The following is a 26,491-nucleotide window of genomic DNA, read 5'->3' as shown; positions in this document are numbered from 1 at the left end:
CCCAAAAGTAAGATATTTCAAGTTACCCAAAAGTAGGATATTTTGAGCCCCAAAAGTAAGATATTTTAAGTTACCCAAAAGTAGGATATTTTGAGCCCCAAAAGTAAGATATTTTAAGTTACCCAAAAGTAGGATATTTTAATCCCCAAAAGTAAGATATTTTAAGTTACCCAAAAGTAGGATATTTTGAGCCCCAAAATTACGAAATTCTAAAAACCAACAAATTATTTTGGAGAAGAAATTGAAATATTTCAGGACAAAACATTAAGAACTGATAAAAGGATGTGCTCGAGTTCCTATGTTAAGTTTTCAACAGTGAATTCACACAAATACGAGTAGAAAGACCTTTGCTAGAAAAAACAATAAATACTACGTTGAATTAAGACCTACAACATACCAAATATGGCGCACACTGACATCACTAAACACCTACGATAACAATTGAACTTGTTCAACTGATTTACAGCTTTTCACTCGAACCTGAAAACTTTTGCCAAAAAAAACAGGTTGATTAAGTTTTGTTATCTAAAATGTCTAAATCAAGTAGCTGCCCTATCTCACAACTAAACGGAAATATAGAACTAAACTCTAAAATCAACCAATTGAAATTCCAAACTTTCCAACCAAATCAGCATAGGTCTAGTTTAAAACAAGTTTTTTTTTTTTTAAACGAAAAAGCATGAATTTCATCTGAGTTTTCCAACTAACGGGATTTACTAAAAAGGAAAATTATTCAGCAAAAATATGTATGCTGCTTTGATCAAATACAGTCTTTGTGAGTCCTATCTATTAAATTTTAATCTAAAGACTTCACTTCCTAAAAAAAATCTCACTAAATGGAAACCCAACATCTACAAATTCTATACCTTCATTGGCAGATATTTAATCAGTCTAGTCTGATACCCCCATCTCTGTTGTACTCTTGTAACTTCACTCCAGTACCAAATGTCACAAAAATATAACCTAGCTTCTGAAAAGCCCATAACTTTCAAACTAAATTTACCATCCAAATTAAGTTTACTGTATAACACCATAGAAGAAGTCCTACTTAACTCTGCTCATTCAGAAGACGAGAGGATTCGAGGTCTTACAGCAATTTCTCAACTTGTATGACAGCCTTCATTTCCTCTTTCAGTCTTTAGTGTCGTGAATACCGTATCAAGCAAGCAAGCTGGAGCACAAATCTGGAACGAATTGAAAAAAAACATTTTAGCCACATTTTCCCTTTTGTCTACTTCTGTTCTTGACAAAATTTACCTCAAAATAGTTTAAGAATCTTTCCAAGTTTAAGACACTTATTACTAGTTGACTATTTAATGTTAAAAACTGAGTTTACTAACAGCAATAAAAAAAAACTAGTTACAAGATATTCATGAAAGCACGAGTAAATACAAAAGTTTTATTTGTTGAACAAGTCAAAATTCATGAGTAGCGTTAGTCAATTGTCAAAATACACAAAGACTCAATAAACTATTGGCCAAAAATGACAGGGAACTAGTACACTGAGGAATAGACTTCCTGGAGCGTTTTTACCTTTCTTCGCTAGTTAAAATTTCTGTAAAATTTCACAAATCACAAAGATGGCTGTAGTGCAGTTTCAAAGTAATGTTGAATGTGACTATGGAACGAATTAACCTCCTTAACAAGCTTCCATATATATAACTATATAGAGGGTCCAATTTAGTTTAACAGATTGTGAAAAATTTACAGTAGTGCTATGATACACGAAGTATCTTTTTGTGTGACGTTGTAAATATTCTTGATTATGAAATTTAGTTCTCGTTCATAGAACTATATATGAACAAATTATCATGATTTTTTTTTAATTGAATACTGGACGTCCAAAATATCTAAGAGAATTGCTACATATTGTGCAGCCAACAAATCGTGTTAATACGGGAATAGTTACAGATCATTTCAAATTATTGGAACCTAGATATATGTCTACTGTAGGCTCTAGGAGCCTTTAAATATACGGACCCAAGACTATACAATAAGCTCCCACTAGACATTTGAAAGACTATCACAACTTCCCAACTTCTTGAACAAACTCCATTTTCCTAGAATTATTTTACCAAAAAAGGTCAATTTAAGTTTTGTTGTCCAAAAAAGTAGGTGACTATTATTTAATGTCTAAATGGAGGTCTAGAATTAAACTATACTTGAATTTAAATTTTTCTTTTTACAAAAATGCATTAATTTAATCAAAGCTTGCCAAATACCATAAATTACTAAAGAGAAAAAAAGCATGAACCAAAAATTTATGATATTTTGATCAAACACAGCTTAAGTGAAATCCTATGAGGCCTATCACTCCAGTTTCAAATTAAGGACAAAAAACTCACTGAATGGAAAACCAATTTCTAGAAACCCAAAGATCTTAAATATCTACTATTTACTCAGCATAATCTAATATTATTCTGTACTTGATTGGGGAACTTCCTACCAGCACTAAATGCCAGAAATCTAACCTATCTTCTAAAAAGCATAGAACTTTAGAACGAGGATTTTACCATTAATTAAAGCGAAGTTCACAGTATTAGTTCACCCTGGATGGTGTCAGACGTAACTTCGTCTCATACAGAAGACAGAGGTTTCTCTTGTAGCAATTTCTCAACTTGTTGCATGACAGCCTTAGTGTCCTCTTTCAGTCCTCAGTTTCTTATGAATTCAATACCAAGCTAACTGGAGCACAAATCTGGAAAGAATTGAAAAGGACATTATAGAAACATTTTCACTTTTGCCTACTGTAATTCAATTAGATTTCTCCCAAAATAGTTTAAGATTCCTTCCAGCCTTAAGATGCTTGTCACTAGTTGACTATCCAATGTCAACAGCTGAGTTGACTGCCAGACATAAAAAACTATTTAGTTACAAGAGATTCCTGTTAGCACGAACAAATACAAGAGGTTTATTTGTTGAACAAGTCATAATTCATTGGTTGTATTAATTAAATTGTCAAAAAACACCACACCTAAAACTATTGTCCACAAATGAGGGGGAACTAGCACACTGAGTAACATACCTACTGAAATTTTTTTGTTTTACTTTAATAGTCAAAATTTCAGTAAAATATCAGAAATTACAAAGATTGTTATACTGCAGTATAACAGTTATAGATGTAGTCAAAGTTATAGTTATAGACTGTGAACGCAAAAGTGGGTTCATACTTTATAACATGTATCCCTGGAGTGAACGAAATGGAGGAACAAAAACAAGGGTGGGGGGGGGGAATGTTTGTTTCAATCTTCTATGTAAATGAAGTAACGTTAGGCGGTTCTGGGATAACTAAAGAAATCTATATATTATGCTATATAAAGCCAATGCGTGGCTGCAAGAATTGTTAAACTCATTATTATTATTATTATTATTATTATTATTATTATTATTATTATTATTATTATTACTTGTGAAGCTACAACCCTAGTTGGAAAAGAAGGATGCTTTAAGCCTGAGGGCTCCTACAGGGAAAATAGCCCAGTGAGGAAAGGAAAAGTAATTAACAATTAAAATAAAATATTTTAAGAACAATGAGATTAGAATAAATTTTTCATATATAAACTATAAAAACATAAACAAGAGGAAGAGAAACAAGAAAGAATAGTGTGCCCGAGTGTACCCTCAAGCAAGAGAACTCTAACCCAAGACAGTGGAAGACCATGGTACAGAGGCTATGGCACTGTCCTACCTACAGCAATTCATGTGACAGATTTCCTAAAAATGGTTTTGAGCACAATATCCACATTAACGAGTTCACATTTTGGTTATTATAGTACGTTTTAGTAAATTACTTTGATTTTATGATTAAGTGTTTTATTAAGCTTTAAACTATCACCTAAAGATCCTCGCTTAGGGTGGTGGATCTTCAGACGAGAAAATTTAAGATAGTGGATCTTCAGGTGATCCAAAAATCAAATAAACTTTACCTTTTAAAAGTAAGTTTGGCTACTAAGGATAACGCCAGTCGAGTCTGTCTCTTTCCAAAACCAAGCAGAAATAACTTTGGACAACCGATAACCGATTGTCTGGCTTTGGCCAAACAGTGGACAAGTCCAGTCGTAACTTTCTGTGAAGTGTTATGTTATAATGACCTCAGAAATACGTTACTAAAGAATAAGGCAAACTGAGACAATGACAAAGTTCATCATGAACATTGTCATCACCTGTGTTATTTCCAGAACTGACTATTGAAACTCGCTCTCTCACCATCTCAAATGACAACTTAAGATATTATGATCTTGTCTAACTTATTCTTGAACTCGTTTACCTAAGTGTTACTGTTCACTACATCCGCTGGAAGTCTATTCCAAGAATTTGCTATTTTGTATGTAAAGAAATTTCCACTTTGAGTGGTGTCGTACCTTTACAATTCCAGTTTGTGTCCGTTACTTCTGAGCTGATTTGAATGAGCTATAGTTGTTCTTTAGACTATCACAAAGTTATTGAGAGAGAGAGAGAGAGAGAGAGAGAGAGAGAGAGAGAGAGAGAGAGAGAGAGAGAGAGAGAGAGAGAGAGAGAGAGAGAGGGGTCCTATAGTGATAAGGGTTCCCCTGTGTGATAGGACGACGAAACCAGCCCTTGAAGTTCAAGTTTTACAGAATATTCTAATCAAACAATGGCTAATTACTGTTTACTTTTTATCTTGCAAGACTGCTATTATTATCAATACATAATTGTAAACGACATTCACTAATTTACAAAACATAATTAATTTAAGATGTCAAAACCAATTAAATGATAAAAACTAAATGAAGGGTTTTCATCTAATGACACTAATCTAAGTTATCCCAACCACGAATAAGAAAAATATTTATAATAAAATAATTTCCATCCAAAAACTTATTCAAAACTTTATATTTCTTATTGAATTTAAAACTTGATAATTATCACAGCATTTCGAATTCACCAATATTCAATGTTTTTTTTTTTTTTTTTTTTTTTTTTTTTTTTTTTTTTTTTTTTTTTTTTTTTTTTTTTACGCAATTGTGGTATTTTAACAAACATCTATTAAGTACTTATGATACGATAAACTGATTTTGTAGGTCCTGTAGAGAGTAGGGTTCCCCTGCGTGATAGGATCAGGAGAACAGCACTATAAGTAAGTAAGCAAGCAAGTAAGTAAGAAAGTAAGCAAGTAAACAAGCAAGTAAGCAAGTAAACAAGCAAGTAAGAAAGTAGGTAAATAAGCAAGCAAGTAAGTAAGCAAGTAAGAAAGTAAGTAAATAAGTAAGCAAGCTAGCAAGTAAGAAAGTAAGCAAGTAAGCATGCAAGCAAACAAGCAAGTAAGCAAGCAAACAAGCAAGTAAGCAAGTAAGCAAGCAGGTAAGAAAGTAAGTAAGCAAGTAAATAAGAAAGCAAGCGAGTAAGCAAGCAAGTAAGCAAGCAAGAAAGCAAGCAAGAAAGTAAGCAAGCAAGCAAGCAAGAAAGTAAGCAAGCAAGAAAGCAAGCAAGAAAGCAAGTACAGTAAACAAGCAATCAAACAAGTAAGAAAGCAAGAAAGCAAGTAAACAAGCAATCAAGCAAGTAAGAAAGCAAGAAAGCAAGTAAACAAGCAATCAAGCAAGTAAGAAAGCAAGAAAGTAAGAAAGTAAGCAAGCAAGCAAGCAATAAAGCAAGCAAGCAATAAAGCAAGCAAGCAAGAAAGCAAACAAGTAAGCAAGTAAGAAAGTAAGCAAGCAAGTAAGAAAGTAAGAAAGTAAGCAAGTAAGAAAGTAAGTAAGCAAGTAAGCAAGCAAGTAAGAAAGTAAGCAAGTAAGCAAGCAAGCAAGAAAGTAAGCAAGCAAGCAAGAAAGTAAGCAAGTAAGAAATTAAGAAAGTAAGCAAGTAAGAAAGTAAGCAAGTAAAAAATTAAGCAAGTAAGCAAGTAAGAAAGTAAGCAAGCAAGTAAGAAAGTAAGCAAGTAAGAAAGTAAGAAAGTAAGCAAGCAAGAAAGCAAGCAAGAAAGAAAGCAAGCAAGTAAGCAAGCAAATAAGCAAGCAAATAAGAAAGTAAGCTCGCAAGAAAGAAAGTAAGCAAGCAAGTAAGAAAGCAAGTAAACAAGCAATCAAGCAAGTAAGAAAGTAAGAAAGCAAGCAAGTAAACAAGCAAGCAAGAAAGTAAGCAATAAAGCAAGCAATAAAGCAAGTAAGCAAGCAAGCAAGTAAGCAAGCAAGCAAGAAAGCAAGCAAGCAAGCAAGCAAGCAAGCAAGTAAGAAAGTAAGAAAGCAAGCAAGCAAGCAATAAAGCAAACAAGTAAGCAAGCAAGCAAGCAATAAAGCAAACAAGTAAGCAAGCAAGCAAGCAAGAAAGTAAGCAAGCAAGCAAGCAAGAAAGCAAGTAAGCAAGCAATCAAGAAAGTAAGAAAGCAAGCAAGAAAGTAAGTAAGCAAGCAAGCAAGAAAGTAAGTAAGCAAGCAAGCAAGCAATAAAGCAAACAAGTAAGCAAGCAAGCAAGCAAGTAAGAAAGCAAGTAAGCAAGCAATCAAGAAAGTAAGAAAGCAAGCAAGCAAGCAAGCAAGCTAGCAAGCAAGAAAGTAAGCAAGAAAGCAAGTAAGCAAGCAAGCAAGAAAGCAAGCAAGCAAGCAAGTAAGCAAGCAATCAAGAAAGCAAGCAAGCAAGAAAGAAAGCAAGCAAGCAAGTAAGCAAGCAATCAAGAAAGTAAGAAAGTAAGAAAGCAAGCAAGAAAGTAAGCAAGTAAGAAAGTAAGCAAGCAAGCAAGAAAGTAAGCAAGTAAGAAAGTAAGCAAGCAAGCAAGAAAGTAAGCAATAAAGCAAGCAAGCAATAAAGCAAGCAAGCAATAAAGTATGAAAGTAAGCAAGTAAGAAAGTGTGCAAGCAAGCAAGCAAGAAAGCAAGTAAGCAAGCAAGAAAGAAAGTAAGCAAGCAAGAAAAAGAAAGAAAGAAAGTAAGAAAGTAAGTAAGTAAGTAAGAAAGTAAGTAAACAAGCAAGCAAGCAAGTAAGCAATCAAGTAAATAAGTAAGCAAGCAGCAAGTAAAAAAAGCAAGCAAGCAAGCAAGTTAGTAATCAAGCAAACAAGCTAGTAAGTAAGTAAATGAGCAAGAAAGCAAGTAATATATTTGACGAAATCTGAAGTACATTCATTCTTTTTATAATCACCAGCATAATGTCCACAGATTCCGGTATTTCTAATGTCATAATACATCTGTCCACCTTACGTAAAAAGGACACAATTTGGTAGTAGGATGACTGATCATACCAAAAGATTTGAACATTTAATGTCACTTCTCCCTTTACGGAAAGAATTGCCTTTTTAACCTCAAGTTTCTTTGCATAGTTCACAGCCAGACAACACTGTTTCCAGCAAAAGTGGACAAAAGCGTTTATCCCCAAATTGGCCAAGTAAAAAACAAACAAAAGGGTTTCTATACTTTGCTGATAAACAGCACATGATAATACGCCACTGTTGATCACAAAAAACGTATATTACCGGCGGGAAACTAACAAACGAACATGCTAAAAGTTGGTAAATAATCCCAGTAAAAAAAGTAATTTCCTATTTCTTTTAACATCCTAAATGTTCCGTAAAAATGCGTAATAAGTTGTTATATTATTGTTATTATTATTAATAATATTGTTATTGTTGTTAAGCTAGAAATGTGGAGCAAAGCACAAGAAGATCAAGGCATTAGACTAGCCGAAAAAGACAATTTTAATGGATGGTAGAAGGAAGACAGGGTACAATGAAACTGGGTTTGGGTGACATCAAGAAAGTTGGATCTTGTACTTAGAATCAAATTAACAATTAACTATACAAATAGAAGGGGATCAGTACAAAGGTTACAAAGGTTAAAGGAATGTTTTATAGAAGTGACATTAGATCTGCAATGGTTTTTTTTTAGGGGGGGGGGGGGGCGACACACTAGTGATTTAGAAGGCACAAGATAGGAAAATGGAATTGGTAAAAATATGAATGTTGAAATGGATGTGCAGAGTTGAAAATTAATATAAGGGGCCAAGTGAATGTTGTGGGAGTTGCTTACATATTGAGAGGGCCATTTTATAAAGTGAGAAAAGTGGCAAAAGTTTGGATAAAGTTAATAAACGTGAAAAAAGTGGCTGTGTTGATATTCTGGGAAGTACTAGTTGAGATGTCTGTGAAATTGTGAGAATGAAAACGTGAGAAGAGACAAAAGCCAGGATGAAGTTGGAATAACATCTTTTATACTACAAGCAAATGAATGTATCGTATTGGTAGTTAAAGCACAGAATATGGGAATAAAAATTGCACTTGGTCTATAAACACTGGACACAGGATGTACATTGGGACTGGCAGGAAGAATTTAACCAAACACTTTGAAATTTGGTATTAAAAAGTTATTTAAAGATTGAATGATACTTCAACAGCCTGAAAAGCAGGAGTGTTCCATTTTAAATGTTCTTACATACTTAAAAAAATATCTTATTGAGTTAACCCCTTACCTATAATTAATGCAGTGAATATCTACAGCTCGACTGCAGGAGAGAGTCGGAAAGAGAGAGGAATGGAGAGCCATGATTGCCGATCTCTTTGGGATATTGATACACCTGCACGATGATGATGATGATTATTATTTTTGTAGAGTCTTGTGGTCTTTAAAAAGATCACCATCATCTTGACCAGCCTCTGATGAAATAAAGAGAAATGAATTAATATTCTAGTAATTTAATTTATTAATACAATCATTCCATATACAACAACATTTATAGTATTGAGAGAGAGAGAGAGAGAGAGAGAGAGAGAGAGAGAGAGAGAGAGAGAGAGAGAGAGAGAGCTTTAGTATTTAACTGATTATCACAATTAAAATGGAAAACAAATGTATAAAGAAACTCATTTTCCACTCAAATAATCTCAAGGTTCCTTTTCAGTTGACTCAATATATTCACTACTTTTCAATTTACTACAACAACCAAGTTCCTCGTTGCTCAATCCTCAACACTGAATAAAGTCACAAGGTGTAAGGCAATGTGATCTCCAGCATTTTCATTATCAACTAATAAATGGGACAACTTCTTTGGTTGGCAAAAGTACTTTTCTTAACTTTATGCTTAAGCTTCTTTTCGTAACTCTCTACAGCTCAACAAATGTTCTGTTGTATTATTTGTTTCTTTGAAAAACTCACAAAGCCTATCATTTTCATTCCTTTTTTTACATTTTCTATTGAAGCCATTCTGTCTTGTTTCTCTTCTTATAGTTATTTTGAAATTTTTATCCTCTTGTTTTTTTCAAGTTTTTATAGTTTATATAGGGAAGGTTTATTTTAATATTATTATTGTTCTTAAACTTCTCACTGGGCTATTTTCCCTGTTGGAGAGTTTGGGCTTATAGCATCCTGCTTTTCCAACTAGGGTTGTAGCCTAATAATAATAATAATAATAATAATATCGTATTCATCCGCGATTGGTTGTTAACGGTAGTTTTCTCAGTGCTGATTCCACCTATGTAATCCATCCTGCTATTCCCTTTTACAAACAACTTTGTTATTTCTGTTTCCCTTTTCCTATATATCTATAGCAATTTATATTTTCCTTTAACCTTCTATTTCGATTTTTAGTTTTTACTTTTTATCTCCTATCTCTTCAATTTCGTTAACATACTTGTATATTTCTAAATGATTTCTACTTAACATAGACCATATAGTTCCCTTATTTTGTCTTCCATTGTCTCTTCAACTAACTTTATCTGTTATCTTATGTAATGATGTTTTGAAAACGCATCACCTTTTCTTACTATTCTATTCTCTCTCCTGTCCAAATGTTTGTTCTCGCTATCAACCCTAAAATAAGGTTTAGTTGCAACTTGTTCAAATATTCCTTTAATAATCTTGAACCGAAGTCTATCTAACATTATAAGATAATAGGTCTCAATATTTGGTAACAATGTAGGTACCACTGCAGTCTCTATATCTTTATATTTTCACCTTCAATGTCAATTATCCAACTCTGTTATAACGTCTCCATACTTCCTAACTTGTTGTTCTAAGTATCCTATTTTTTACTTCCCTTCAGCTTATGCTGAAACTATAGTCTCATTTTTCCAGTAGTTAAAATGACACTTATGAAGTGAATGAAAAATAAAATTGAATTTTAGGTTTTTGAAAAGACGTGTGAAAAAATATGAAGGGAAACTTAAGTTAAAAAGGTAATAAAAGACGAGTTTCAAATAAAAAAAAACTGGAATAATGTTTAACGTAATATGGAAGTTCACTAAAAAAAAAAAAAACCTCAACAATTAGGTATAAAAATTGGTTCCCCGGATCAACTAGCAAAAATACCAAAAGGGTTCATTTCAAATATGAGTAAATGTGGGAAAACGAAAGTTATATTCTGAGGTAAAAACTGAATGAGGGTTTAGCTAAGTGCCAACGTGATATTGTAGAAGCTGTTTAGTAGTGCCTACAGTGCACCACGTGGAGTGCACTGAAACCCACTTTCCCCACCCTTCCCTTACGTGATCATGTGTTACGTAGCAGTTAAAGCACAATTAGAGGGGCACTCAGTAGAGCGCAGACCTCCGTCACGGTAGCCTATTTCTCAACCTTTGACCTTAACATGTAAAAGAGTGAATTTTCATATCTGAAATATGAACCAAGTTTAAAGTCTCTGTGGCAACGATGTCCAAACTTATGGCTGATTACGTGAATTGGACATTTTGCTTGACCGTGACCTCTGACATTGACCTTCCAAAATTTAATAATTTCCATTTTTTTACATAACAGTTAATCCCTTAAAGTTTCATTACTCCACGATGAAAATTGTGGCCAGGAAGCTGTTCACAAACAAACACACACACACAAAACAGGGGGGTGAAACATAACCTCCTTCCAACTCCGTTGGCGGAGGTAGTAATAGGGCGTTGGGGGTAAGGGGTGAGGCCCCAGTTAATAACAGAACGAAGAAAAACGTAGTTAATGACAATTTCACCACATTGAGGATATTTTTTATAACATTTCTATGGGTTAGAAATCAAATTATAATTATGTTTCCATTTTATATTCAAAAGTAAATTTCGTAAATGCATGTTTTGCACGTCTTGGTCCGGTGTGGGGGGGGGGGGGGTGTTGAGACAGTGCGTCCACACTGTCATATGCTTACAGGATTTGTGATTAAATACAAACACATTTTGGGTTAAACTATTTGGGGATGAATTTGGGGATTAAATGAATCTCAAATGTCTCTAAGAGAGAGAGAGAGAGAGAGAGAGAGAGAGAGAGAGAGATTATATAACAAGGCATTGTCACTTTCCCTTGCCATGCATGAGTGGCTTTAAAACCTTTAAAACTTTGGTGACATTAATAAATTTTATGCCTAACGGCAATCTTGGCTTTGCTATTAAGTAAAATTCGTTACATAGTTGAATCACTGGACTATAACTTGTCTCTCTCAGTGGAAATCACCTTAGAAATATTGCTTTCGTAAAGAAATATCTGGAAGGGCATTGTTAAGAAACTCAGATTAACTAAGTTGTTGTCAGGATCGTCTACACTAACTATCTATTACAACATAATGGAAGTGTAACATAAGTTGTAAATCATAATAAACAGAGGAGAAAGATTGATAACACACTACTGACTAAACAACACTGCCTTGCCTATTAACCTTGGAATTAATTAAAGATATTACACGAGACTCATCAAATTATCATAATTGGACGTCCAACACAAATAAGATAATTGTTATACATCGTGCAGGTAACAAATCATGGACACAAGAATATTTATGAGTTGATGAGCTTTCAAATATGCGTTCTTAAGTTTGTATACCAAGTACTCAATCTACATCCAAAGGGAAGGTGATATTAAGGCTTTCAAAAGAAAATGAAGACTTTTAAATTTATGAAATTTAACAATCAACGAAGATTACGCAGTATGATATTCTTAGTAATTGAGAATATTTACAACAAACAAATCATGTAGGTCCTTCAGTGCACCGGAGATTTTCCCTGTGATACAGGATAAATTAGAAACAACTATTTAAGTAAGTAGGTGGTGATGAATGGAGGAAGTATTGAATTATAAGCTCAAGATAGAGACGACTGGCAAAAAATAACCGTGGCCTTTTGCGTCAATAGGCCTAGGAGGAGATGATGGTGATAAAACAGAAAAATATCTAAATTCCTTTTCAATACTGTCGTCACCAAACGTTTTACCTGGTCTCCACAAGGCACTAGAAGAGTTGGAAGACCCAGACCTACATAGGTTTAAAGGTTTAACGGCCGCTCATGAATGGTAAGGGCAAGGGACAGGGACATTGCCATATCGTGCAGGACAATGCTCTAGTCTAAAGACTGACCTTATAAACATATGATCAACACCAATCCTCCTCTCCACCCAAGCTAGGACCAAGAAGGGCCCGGCAATGGCTGCTGATGACTCAGCAGATAGACTTATAGGCTGCGCTCCCTCAAACCGCCATCCTTAGCTCACAAAAATGGTGAGGTTGCAGCAACCAGAGAAACTATAGATTTTGAGCGGGACTTGAATCCCAGAATGGCGTTCGCCAGTCAGTTATTTGAAGTAGATGATGAATGGAGAGGAATTGAAATAAAAGCTCAAAATAGAGACGACTGTCAAATAGATGTAGGAGGAGATGGTGACATTTTGCGTTTAAGAAATGAAAGAGCAAAAAACGAGAATTAACAAAAAATTTAAAGAAATAAAAACTCGTCTTGTTAATGGAATAATGACTCAACTGGGGTATGGATTTTGTTATCTAAGAACAGGAATTCCAATTAACGATCATAGTGTGGCCTCAATTTCACTTGGAGTATTCTATAGATGTCCACCCAATACCCAGGTGAAAACCCATTTGAATTTGTAAATATCCCAATGAACATAAAACAGGAATATATACAAAAGCTAAATCGTATTTCAGTTTCAAAACCAAAACGATAAGTATTGAAAATTCACTTATTGGGAGAAGTAAACAAGAGAACATTGACAATCATCAGTACGGGCTAGACCACACACTAACCACAAACAAAAGGATTATTATAAACAAAGGCAATTTGTGAATATATTCTAGATAAAACCACGATTATTGCAAGATGAGCAACACATCTTGTGGCGGGATGTTGCAAAAACAACCCCCACACCCTTGAATCACTCTAAACAGACCAATGTCTCCTCAATACAACCTTTCCCCTTACGTTATCAGCAGCGGGACTCTTGGACAAAAGGACAAAAACAAAACAAAAACATGACCTTAAAACTATATATTTCTTACAAACTATAATAAATCAAACCAAACCATCCAAAAAAAACTTTAAACTAATCAAAACTTAACACTTTAAACTAGAATCACCAGCATCAAAAACTTTACACTATATATACCATAAACCCCATCCAAATAAACGCAAAAAACCCTAACAAACTTAAATCTAAACCGCACACCAACTCAAAATATATGTTTATAAATATTGCGACACCAGCACTGACGCCACACACAAGCCGAACTGTCTTTTCAAGGCAACTACCACTATATGGTAAACAGGAGTCTCTCTCTCTATGCCATATCGGCCTCAACTCCTTGAGTCACAGGTGCCAGTATCATCATCATCATCATCATCATCATCGTCATCATCATCATCATCAATCCAAATACACAGGCCAGGTCGTCAACAGTTGAGCAGTCAAATGATCGGTACAAACAAAATCTTAATACAGGCCAGGTCATCAACAATAAATCCACTTTCAAAATTCGGTCACTCCAAAGGAGGAATCGCAGCCTGCCAAAATAAAAAAAGAAAAACACTTACGAACACTTCTAGCTAACTGAACTATCGCACTATAATCAAAGATAAATAATAAATTGTTCCTATCATTCACAATCACGACAAGCAAAGATAAACAAAACTGTACTTACTTTGAAAATCAAAAACCACTTCCACGCTGGTCAGAAAAATATAAATGTAATCCAGCTCTCACACAACTGCCTTATGCTGCAGTCAAATAAAAAAAGCATTCGCTCCGAAACATTCACCACTGTCGTAACCTTACTAAAAATGTAAACAAACAATCTCATTTATACCAACAGTCTTCCTCACCACAAACGATCGTTACACTAACTACTTTCGCTCGCTAACACAATATCTCTCTCTCTCTCTCTCTCTCTCTCTCTCTCTCTCTCTCTCTCTCTCTCTCTCTCTCTCTCACACACACACACACACAGGATTTGGCAAAACAAAATAAAAATAAAGCAAAAATAAATCCTCCACATTCCTCCCCCCTTACTTTGCCAAATCCTTCTCACACAACACTTACATTATTTTTTTCATAACCCAGTCGCAGTCGGGAACGGGACCTCTACTCCGAGTAACTGGGCCTCCATATACTCTCTCATTCACTTCTTCCTTATCACAATCATTAGCTACATTAACACTATTCCTATCTAAATCCCTATCATCTAATATATCATGTACAATCATATCTACCTCGTTCTCATCTGGCCCTATAATTACACTCATTTCTGTAAACAGTTCATCCATTTCATCAAAAACATTCTCAACTTTAGTAAAAGATTCATTCATACTACTAATCATTCTCCTATCTCTCACTCTCGCATTCGTCATCCTTTCTTTTACATCACCTAAGGAAAAGCCACACACACTATAGGTATCATTCATACTCAGCCATGATTCATCTGTATTAACACATTTATCTTCCATACACACTTGCACATTTACACCCTTGTCATACTTATTTCTATTCTCACTTTTACTTATAAAATTTCCCCTTCTTTCATCTTTACTTAAAGCTCTTGTATTCTTCCTTTTCTTATATTCTACTAACACTAACTGTTTACCTTCCAGACCTAAGTCCTCATACATACTAGGTTCACCCTTGTTCCTTTTCAACCATTTACTCATCCCATTCTCTTGGATATACTCAGGTACCTCTTTCCATTTACGCAACTGGTTGTGGTGGGCCCTAATTTTTTCCACAATACCACCCACACACAACTTACCCAAAACGTAACTTAATCCACTCGAACCAACTTCTAACACATCATAGGGACCTTCAAATTTATCACGCACCTTATTTACATTCATTCTACCCTTTTCAATTACTTCTTTCATCACTCTCTCACCAACTTTAAAGCTTTCAAACCTCTTATTTGCTTTCCTCCACACATCTCTATCATCCTCCGACACACCCAACCTCGGTCTTATTATCTTTTCAAAATTTAAAACAAACTTACATGGAGACATACCCGTACTCTTATGCACTGTTGCATTGCAAGCCCACAACGCTCTACCAACATACAAATCCCAATCATTACCACATGTACTCATCATTCGCAAAATTTCAGTTAATGTTCTTACAGTCCTTTCAGCCAACCCATTCGCACTTGGCATATAAGGAGTCGAATACACATGTTCAATACCCCATTCTCTTAACATCTGCTCAAACTCCCATCCAACAAACTCAGGGCCATTATCACTTAACATTCTCACAGGCTTACACACACACATCGGCAACATCACTTGACCAACCATTCTTGCAACAGTCTCGCTTCGTTTATCCTTGATGGGTATTGCATAGGTAAATTTACTCATGTGATCAACCATAACAATCATTCCCACATGTCTTCTCGCAGTCACAGGCAACGAAACACAATCAATCACAAACATCTCAAATGGTTCTTTCATACGTAATCTCAAAACAGGCGGATTAGCATGCACTCTCTGATACTTCCCTTTCTGGCAATCTTCACACGTAGTCGCTACATCCTTACATATCTGACTCAACCCAGGTGTAAACAATCTCTCACGCATGCATTCCCATAATTTATTCTTACCCATATGCCCATATCTGTCATGCACTAACATACACATACTTACTGCTGCATGCATTGGAAACACAGGAACATATATATCTTCATCCATTCCTTTATGCAGAAAATAAACAATATTCTTACACACAATAAGTCTCTTACTAACTTTCTTATACACCTCTAAATCAGACGACCATTCTTCTACCTCAATACTATTCAACATACATTCACGTAACCTTTTAATTTCCTCACATTCATCTTGCATTTCTTCCACCTCCTCTTTAGTCAGTAGATCATCCTCACTCCTCGTAATATCAACCATGCCAACAAAATTCGCCATAAATACACTATTATCTTCTATCACAACTACTTCACATCCATTCTTCAGAAGCAAACCACTACCAATATCAACTGATAAATCATGCAATCTTAAAAAGTCAATTCCTATCAAAAAACAACTAGGCATCTCATTCTCTCCCATTACAATAAAATTATGTTCCACCTCCATACTTCCCAGTTTTACTTTCAAACGCACTTCTTCCCAAACTAGCAAACTTCCTTTACCTATCCCATGAATTCTCACACTCGTACATTGCCGTTTCACTTCCCAATTGTACCGCTCTATTTCCTTGATAACAGACATATTCACTAATGACACTTGTGCACCTGTATCAATTAAACTACAGTATTCATTCTCATTTATACCCACATACGTCATCATTCTTCCTTTTACACCATGCATACAAATGTTTACTCTCCTATCAATAGGGTCATCCTTATCACACCCATGGTCATCTTCGCTATCTTCTATGCTCATACCACTCTGATTCAAATCACTCGGACAATCCTCCTTCTTACTCAACAACTTGCAACATCTTTCATTACATTGTAACCTCAATATATACTCCCTTTCAGTCTCTTTATTTGCTCGGTACTGCATCGGACGATTCCACCCAAAATACAAATAAACAGTGACACCATATAACATACTTACTACCAACAATACTTTTGATAACAATTCACCCTCAAGCATACTATCCTCCTCCTTATATGCCATTTCTTTTGATACTTCATTCCTAACACTCATTCTAAGCTCATCTATACTAGCAGGTATATCCCTATTCAAACCCTTCAATTTAACCTTATTTAACCCACACAAAATACATTTATACACCATGTCATCCCCTTCAAAACTTTGTACCACCATTAAATCTTCCGGCAACCTTTCAAAATTACTATCATTCTCGCTACTCTCTTCTATCTTACCATGCATTCTTGACATCGCATCTGCTATCACGTTCTTACTCCCAGGTACATATTCTAGCTTAAAGTCAAATTCATTCAAATCCTCTATTGTCCTCGCAACTCTAGCATTCACAGACTCTTTCCTAATCATGTACACTAGGGGCTGATGGTCAGTACGCACAATAAATTTCACACCATACAAAAATACCTTCAACGCTTTCACGCAAAACCTTATCGCAGCCAACTCCCTTTCAATCGTGGAATACTTTCGCTCAGCCTTATTAAATGCTTTACTTACATACGCTATCACTCTCAACTGTTCATCTCCGTTTATTCTTTGCATTTGAACCAAGCAACCGCCCATACTAATCCCACTAGCATCCGTATATAACTCTAGCATACTCGCATGTTCACTATAATCGGGAAAAGCCAAAGTGACGTCTCTCGCAGCCTCTTCTTTCAAGTTTTCAAATGCTTCAATCATACGCTCATCCCATTTCAGTCTCGTACTATTTCTCTTACCTGTCCACTCATTCAAAGGCTTCCCTATTCCCGAACAATCTCTGACAAACTTCCGACCAAATTCAATTAACCCAAGAAACCCTCTCAACTCACGCACCGTATGAGGACGTGGAAACTCTCTCACCTTACTCACAAACTTTTCACTCTTCCTTATACCCGATTCACTCACCACATGCCCAAGAAATTCCACCTCCCCGGCCAACCATGTACACTTTTCAAGCTTAACTTTCACCCCAACTTCTATCAACCGTTCTAATACTGCTTCAAGCAACTGCATGTGTTCCTCAACTGTCTCACTAGCAATCAAAATATCATCAATAAAAACAGTCACCTTCTGTCTATCAAACCCAGCCAAAACTACATTCATCGCCCTCTGGAAGGCAGCAGGCGCATTAGCAAGGCCAAAACTTAATCTTTTAAACTGAAAATGACAACTTCTACTTGAAAATGCCGTAATGGGCCTGCTCCCCTCTGCCAGAGGCATCTGGTAATAGCCCCTAACTAAATCTAACTTTGTAAAAACTTTCATACCATGCATCTTATACACACAGTCAGACACTACATTCATCGGAAAACGTTCTTTAACAGTTACTTCATTCACCTTCCTATAATCAATACACATCCGTAAACTTCCATCCGGCTTTCTTACAGGTACAATAGGGCTATTCCAGGCACTCTCACTCCTTTCTATTACACCCATTTGTTCTAACTCCTGGCACTGCTCTTCTATTTCTCTGGCAATAGGCGGAGAAAAATGTCGGGGACGCTGATATATGGGGGTATCATTACTAAGAACTATCTTAAATTCAGGCAGCTTTGATCCCCCACAATCCTCGTCACCGCGACTCAAAACTCTCCGTCTATCCCATAACATCCTATACAATTGTTCCCTTTCCCCCTCACTTATATTCTCATCTACATTAATTCTTTCTTTCAAACTTTCATAGTCCCAATCGTCATCCGGCTTTATCTTACCCGTCATAACCCGTCTCAATTTAACATACCTTTCATCCTCTACATTGACCAACGTATACATACATCCCATACAATCACCCTCACGTATACCCCGTATTCTCTTCCTCCTTACAGTCGGCAACAAGCTCACATACACCTTCGGCTCCTGCAAATTCAAAATACCATCATACACATGCACACTTGCTTTCACCAAATTACTTGCTTCCGAACCTTCCACTACATATTCACAATTGTCACTATTGGCAATTCCCAGACTATTCGGCCATGCAACTTTTACACTGACAACCTCACTCGCATCTTTAGACAATTTAACACCTTCTTTTGCTATTAACGGCACACCTTTCCATACCTTCGTACATACACTACCATCTTCATTCAAATAAAATTCCCCACAAAATTTACCCTTAACTTTCATCTCTATCATATTTACACTAGGATGTACAATCATACCGCATTTTTTCAAGAAGTTATAACCTAACAACACATCGTATTTGTCATTTACTCCCTCAACCACATAAAAATCATTATCTTCCATCATCAGCCCCCCAATCATAACATTTTCTCGTAACTTTCCTTGCACAGACATACTTAAATTACCGATCCCTTTCACTTCACCTTTACACCCCCTAAATTCACACACATCCCTTACCTTATCGTATGCATTCCTAAACATTAAATTGACACCACAACCAGTATCAATCAGACCAACTAGCTCTATTCCATTAAAATTTACTTTTGCACTCATGCAGTCATAAGCTCTTTCGCCCATCACGTCTTCATGTAATAAACCTTCACGAACATGCATCACATTCACTCCGCACACACTCGAGGATTCACCCAGCTGAACCCTCTTACACTCTAGTTTCCCGAACATCCTGGCTGATTTCCTCCCTTCTTCCTACATACCCTAGCTACATGCCCATCTGCACCACATTCAGTACACTTACCCCGTGGCTCCTTGCACATTCTAGCATAATGCCCATCCTTACCACAATTACCGCAAATCACATTTGTACGATTACTCCGACATTCACTCGCTATGTGCCCTGTCATACCACACCGATAACATTTTACCCCTTTCTCTTTCGTGCACTCGCTAATTCTATGCCCTACCTCACCACATCCAAAACAAGCACCAAGAGCCCATCTACATTCATTCTTCTTATGTCCTACTTTCCCACATCTATAACACTTCTCTTCACGGATACAACTACCTGACCTATCTTGCGGCGCACTAGCACTCCTATCCCTCCAAACCTGATTCCCTTGCCTAAACCCTTCATTTGTCCTTACAGGTATTCCCACATTACTCGCCCTAACACTCCTATCTACTACATTATCAGCTACCCTCATTGGTCCTCTCAAAATTGCGTCCTTATAACTACCAAATTCTATTACACTTTCTTCCATTCCAGTTCTTACACTCACAGATTTACTTTCTTTCATGCACCTATCTAACTCATAATCCTCAACTATCTCTAGTATATCATCCCATGTCAATCTCTCTTGCGTCCACCTCATTTTCTCTTTGCGTTTCAAATTAATAAATTCACACACATTCTCAGGTACTGTTGCCAAAAACTTCCTCATTAACTCCTTATTCTCATTTATACCTTCATCCCCATACTTCTTCCTAGCTAAAGTTTCCAACCTACATACGTACATTGATATAGCTTCTCCTGCATTCATCCTTGCCTCATCAAAATCATTTTTACGCTTATACTTAACACTCCCTTTCATACGTTTTACCTGCTCAATTATTCTCGTTTTCACACTTTCATAATCAACGTCCCCTACACTCATTATCACTCCATACATCGTCAACAAATACCCAGTCAAATATTCTCCTAACTCCCTAGCCCAAACTCTTTTACTATCACCATACTTATCCTGACAATACCTCTCATACTCCTTGAAAAAATCATTTACATCCCTACTGCTATGCTCATTGAACCTTTCACACCGAGGTACCTCTCTCATAAACACAGTCTTACACACATCACGTTCATTCTCACTGCTATCATCACTGTCTACTCCCTTGTTACCTTCTTCCTCATTCGAATATAATGAATCCACTTCCACACTTAAATTTCTATCCTTAACCATTCCCTTCTTACCCTTTTTCTTACTTACCACTTTCACCCATTCACGATCGTCCTTGCTATCAGCCTGATACTTTTTCTTCTCTTTCTTCACATCACTTTTACCTTTCCTTTCATCTTTCCTCTCCCCTTTCTGTTCATCCTTACTATGCCTAATTCCCTTATCTTCAATATCACCATCACTATTACTACTATCACTATCACTTCCTTTCCCATTATCACCTACCTTAACCTTCTCTTTCACTACCAACCCATTACCCGAAGCTGAGGACACTCCTCCGACTGCACCTTCACCCATTATAGTTTTCATCATCCCCATGACTTGCCCCATCATATCTTCCATTCGTTTCTCCATTCGTTCTTCATTCTCTCGCATCCTCATCTCAACACATTCTTCCACTCTCTCTACTGTCCCCTTTAACTCCCTAAGCTCCTTCTGCATCGCCGCATTCTCCCAGTTCAACCTCTCATTCTCTATTAGCAACCTCTCCTCACGCTCCTTACTCAGCCGCAATTCCACCTTCAGTAACTTGTTCTGCTCTTCCATTTTTCATCAACCTTAATCCTAAATTCTTAACCTAATTCCGTCCTTCGTCCAACAGTCCAGCTATCAGTCCCGCCTCAGCAGTCCCTGTTCGGGCGCCAAAATAATGTGGCGGGATGTTGCAAAAACAACCCCCACACCCTTGAATCACTCTAAACAGACCAATGTCTCCTCAATACAACCTTTCCCCTTACGTTATCAGCAGCGGGACTCTTGGACAAAAGGACAAAAACAAAACAAAAACATGACCTTAAAACTATATATTTCTTACAAACTATAATAAATCAAACCAAACCATCCAAAAAAAACTTTAAACTAATCAAAACTTAACACTTTAAACTAGAATCACCAGCATCAAAAACTTTACACTATATATACCATAAACCCCATCCAAATAAACGCAAAAAACCCTAACAAACTTAAATCTAAACCGCACACCAACTCAAAATATATGTTTATAAATATTGCGACACCAGCACTGACGCCACACACAAGCCGAACTGTCTTTTCAAGGCAACTACCACTATATGGTAAACAGGAGTCTCTCTCTCTATGCCATATCGGCCTCAACTCCTTGAGTCACAGGTGCCAGTATCATCATCATCATCATCATCATCATCGTCATCATCATCATCATCAATCCAAATACACAGGCCAGGTCGTCAACAGTTGAGCAGTCAAATGATCGGTACAAACAAAATCTTAATACAGGCCAGGTCATCAACAATAAATCCACTTTCAAAATTCGGTCACTCCAAAGGAGGAATCGCAGCCTGCCAAAATAAAAAAAGAAAAACACTTACGAACACTTCTAGCTAACTGAACTATCGCACTATAATCAAAGATAAATAATAAATTGTTCCTATCATTCACAATCACGACAAGCAAAGATAAACAAAACTGTACTTACTTTGAAAATCAAAAACCACTTCCACGCTGGTCAGAAAAATATAAATGTAATCCAGCTCTCACACAACTGCCTTATGCTGCAGTCAAATAAAAAAAGCATTCGCTCCGAAACATTCACCACTGTCGTAACCTTACTAAAAATGTAAACAAACAATCTCATTTATACCAACAGTCTTCCTCACCACAAACGATCGTTACACTAACTACTTTCGCTCGCTAACACAATATCTCTCTCTCTCTCTCTCTCTCTCTCTCTCTCTCTCTCTCTCTCTCTCTCTCTCTCTCTCACACACACACACACACAGGATTTGGCAAAACAAAATAAAAATAAAGCAAAAATAAATCCTCCACAATCTGAGATCGCCAACATATCCTATGAACACAAATATGCGATTCAACATAGACACGTACTATAGAATTCTACAATTGTGGAACCAATACTGAGATAACACTTTTCGATTAGTTTTGTACTGCATTGCCAAATGGGAACATTCAGTTCAATACGTTCCCCAGTATCTGTCAAATTTGTACGTGAAGTTAAATTAACATTTATAACTGTTATAACATCTAAAAAAAAAGTGTTTTTTCAGTGTTAAAACTCAACAGAAGCATTGTCCATTATAACCACTTTGAGACAGGTCAAACATATTTTTGTTGTTGGTTATTCTAGATCAGTTAAAACAACACATTTCTTTACACAGAAAATACTTTTATATCAATATACTATTTTTATTACTAAACTCTCTCATCTTGCCACAACCACAAACATTGAAAAAATCGAAACAAGTTACATATAAATTTTCGCTCCTTCGAATAAAGTTTTAGTCCACTAATGGTCAGACAGTATTGACGTTTGAAGCAATCGTCAACAGGATATTGCTGACAGAAATGTTCATATAAAACTACTCATTTCTTATTTAAGTGATTAAAAAATAACAAATGTAAAACAAAAACTTATTTCCTTAATATGAAACGAAAATAAGGCTTCCTATTTTCATATTAAAAACTGATTTTCTTTCAAAACTTCACAGACAACAAAGTACAAATATTTACAATACCACTTTTGCCTTACTGGTCGAAAAACAGACAATGAAATCTCCCCCTCTTTGATTACACTAAGAGTTTAGAGAATGATAAGACATCATTGATTGGAGCTTAATAGAAAATAAATCGTATCAATAAATGCTTTCCTAAATATATTCTCTCTTATCAGAATTACACAAGAAATTCGTCCTAATTTCTTACGATTACGTATGAAAACTTGCAAGGAAAAATGCGATACCTAAATCGTGGCTTTGTTTGAAAATGAAATAAATTGAAAATAAACATGAAACGTGTTTTATGCAAAATACCTTAGACTCTGTATACAATAAACGGACCTATATATGAAAAGCTATTTATAGTATCTAGTTAATTAGATTTATGAATTTTTCAGGAAAATCCATGTTTATTAACATATGTAATAATAATAATAATAATAATAATAATAATAATAATAATAATAATAATAATAATAATAATAATGAACAAGTTGAGCAACTCGTGCAAGACTGCCCATATCACCTAGAAACGTAAGCATAATTTAACAAAGAAGTACTCTTGAATTCGGTTCCTAAATTCTAACTTGAAATAAAAATTGTCACTGCTGTATGATGTCACAGCCTACATTCCACGATTGTGGAATCAATGCTCTTAAACTTTTGCGTCATTCTTTCCTACAATTTCAAATGTGAACAGTCAATTCATTGAAAATATGTAGGCCTTTAAACTAACATAATAATTGTTGCAGCATCTCCACTCATTCTCTCATGGTTAAAAAACAGAACTGATCCTTCATAACCACTACTAATTCAAAATATTTTTGCTGATAATCATTAAAGAGTTAAAGTCTCGCCTTCGATTCAAATTGTCCAAATCCACAAAGTATTAAAGACAGCATCGACATTTCAGGCAATCATGGCATCACTAATAACCATTTTTTCATAAATTAATATTGTCGCAAATAAAGCTAATCATCATTTAGTAACAAAATTAATTAATGCAGAATAAAGCCAACCTTTTACCTTGATACTGAAGGAAGACTTAATATTAATTACTGAATAAGGCTTTCCATTTACAGACTAAATTTTTTTGAAAATTCACTGACAACGAGTAGGTCCGTCCTCTTAAACGAAGAACAAATATACAGAAAACCAGTTCTGTCTGGTTGGTCGAAAAACAGGCAAGGAACCCCCCCCCCCTTACAGTAAGAGTTTAGTCATTACTAATGAGGTAATTAGGCAATTATACGTCCGCTAATGGACGAGGAAAAAAAATAGGGTTGCTATCAAAATAGATCGTTTCTATAAAGGTTTTCACAAGAATAATTTCTGAAAATCTGAATAAAAAAAGCCGTGTTCCTACTTGTGCTTTTATCACAGTAATTTACTGCTTTCTTTTAACTTGGATTTAAATATATTGGCAGTATAGGGTACCTTAAGATCAAAACTAAGCCTCTTTTTTTACCAGACACTTCTGTGTAAGTGCATTTGCTGAGCTGATATGAGGCTGACTTTTGTGACTTACAAATAATTTATATCTTGGGATACACTTCCAAATATTTGATATTTTAATGGATTTGATGCTTAGAGAGAGAGAGAGAGAGAGAGAGAGAGAGAGAGAGAGAGAGAGAGAGAGAGAGAGAGAGAGAGAGAGAGAGAGAGAGAGCTTAATTGGTGGGAGTGGCTGGCCAAAGACTTTCAAACTAATGGAAGTGAGGCGATGGTTGTTCCTTAAAGCAAAATAATTGTATATATTTGTCACAAGGATTATATGTATTTGTATTCAAATGAATGATATATGTGAATTCATACAGCATGTGTATGCAAAATTATATCAAATCATTTATTTTTCTGTATTAGTAAAATAAAGAATGTGTGAATGTAGAGTTGTCCAATAGAATGTATTTTAGCTAATTAGCAAATAATTTTCTAACACACATCACCTGAAACTCTCTTTTCCTCCTTACACTTTTGTAATGAAAATAATTTGCACAAATCACAGTTTTCACTATAGTTTACACCATCATATTCACAACTTTTAAAATGTGAAAAATAAATAATCATATTTCTTACCAGATTAAATCAAAGTATGTGATTAAAAAGTTCTGTCGGTTTTTAATAAAACATTTTGCCAATATTAAAATGGTAGGCCTACGACCCTCTATTTTAACCACGGGAACAAAAATTCCATAAAAAGTATATGACATTTGATTTGCATTCTAAAATCTAGGCCTACAGCTACTGGGATTAGTATTATCTCAATTCCTTCTTATAGTAACAACTTCAATTATAGGTGATTACAGATTCCTTAACTGGAACTATAACCACACAGAGACTACAGTTATACACCATCTCATTAATTGAAAGTTAAAGCCACATCTGGAAACAATCTCATTTAATAACCACTCACTGATTAATGGTATTACCAACACAAGCTAAAAAGACCACTTTTGAGAAATGTCTTTTATAAAGTTTCTTCACCAATAAAAGACCCTTAAAGAAATTCGATGGTTTAACACATGGAAACCTACAACACATATAATATATTCGAATCTCCAGTATTTTGAGTCATTAAAGATACCACGAGAACATAATAAAATCAATGAAACCTTGTAAAATGTGTCCCTCCTTACCTAATGAAGCCTTCACTGTTTGTAGGATCACAAGTTAAAAGACGAGACTTTGCTTGGTTCCTTCTTCCTCTCTCTCTTCGTCTGAGAAATGAATCTTCTTCTACAGTCTACAGTCAGGAACATCCCTAGACAATCCCTAAAAGTTCCCCAGACCAGAAGTAATTTCTCCAGACATTTTTCAACACAATTAAATTTACAGTCTATTAAATGCTGTACAGTGTACTCCTGTATCTTCTGTAATTATAATCTATTCTGTTTTTATTTCTAATTGTTCCCATTGTGAAACAACATACAGTATATTTTGTTTTATTAATGATGATTTTATGCTCTGATTTCAGTTTGTGCTCTAAAAGATATATTAATAAAGTTCTAATTGCAATGAATGGTATACCATAGGAAAACAATAAAACTTAATTAAGTCATTCACTTTCATTATAAGTTTTAATGAAGACTGGATAATTATTCATGAGTATTTAGATAATGTTTTACATTTACCAGATTTAAGGGAGTTCCTACACTCAATGTCCCCAAAACCTTTACAAATTCCGAGATTTGGGGACAAATTCCCAAAAGTTGTCCCCCTAGTTAAGGAAGTGTTTTAACCAATCGGAGACCTCCACCATAGCCTGCGTTCTATAGCCTTTTCATCAGCTAAAATTATAGTATTTTGCTTAAGATATATTTAAATATTCTTCTAATAGATTAATTGAATTATAATAGGAATTCAGGAGATATTCGTATGAATTTATTTTGATATTTAATTGATATTCAG

At 35.4% G+C, this 26,491-nt stretch overlaps 1 long non-coding RNA gene across 1 annotated transcript; it reads right to left on the bottom strand.

The window, feature by feature from the left end:
* Window positions 1–42: 42 nt before the first annotated feature.
* LOC137633615 (uncharacterized) lies at window positions 43–8,589 on the bottom strand. The gene is made up of 3 exons (XR_011042306.1): window positions 8,418–8,589; window positions 2,514–2,698; window positions 43–1,184 (listed from the first exon to the last, which is right to left on the bottom strand). It is a non-coding gene; the product is annotated as an uncharacterized lncRNA (long non-coding RNA).
* Window positions 8,590–26,491: the final 17,902 nt, after the last annotated feature.

The sequence above is a fragment of the Palaemon carinicauda genome, chromosome 43 (assembly GCF_036898095.1).
Source record: "Palaemon carinicauda isolate YSFRI2023 chromosome 43, ASM3689809v2, whole genome shotgun sequence".
Classification (NCBI taxonomy): Eukaryota; Metazoa; Arthropoda; class Malacostraca; order Decapoda; family Palaemonidae; genus Palaemon; species Palaemon carinicauda.
This window is presented reverse-complemented; position numbering and strand designations above follow the sequence as displayed.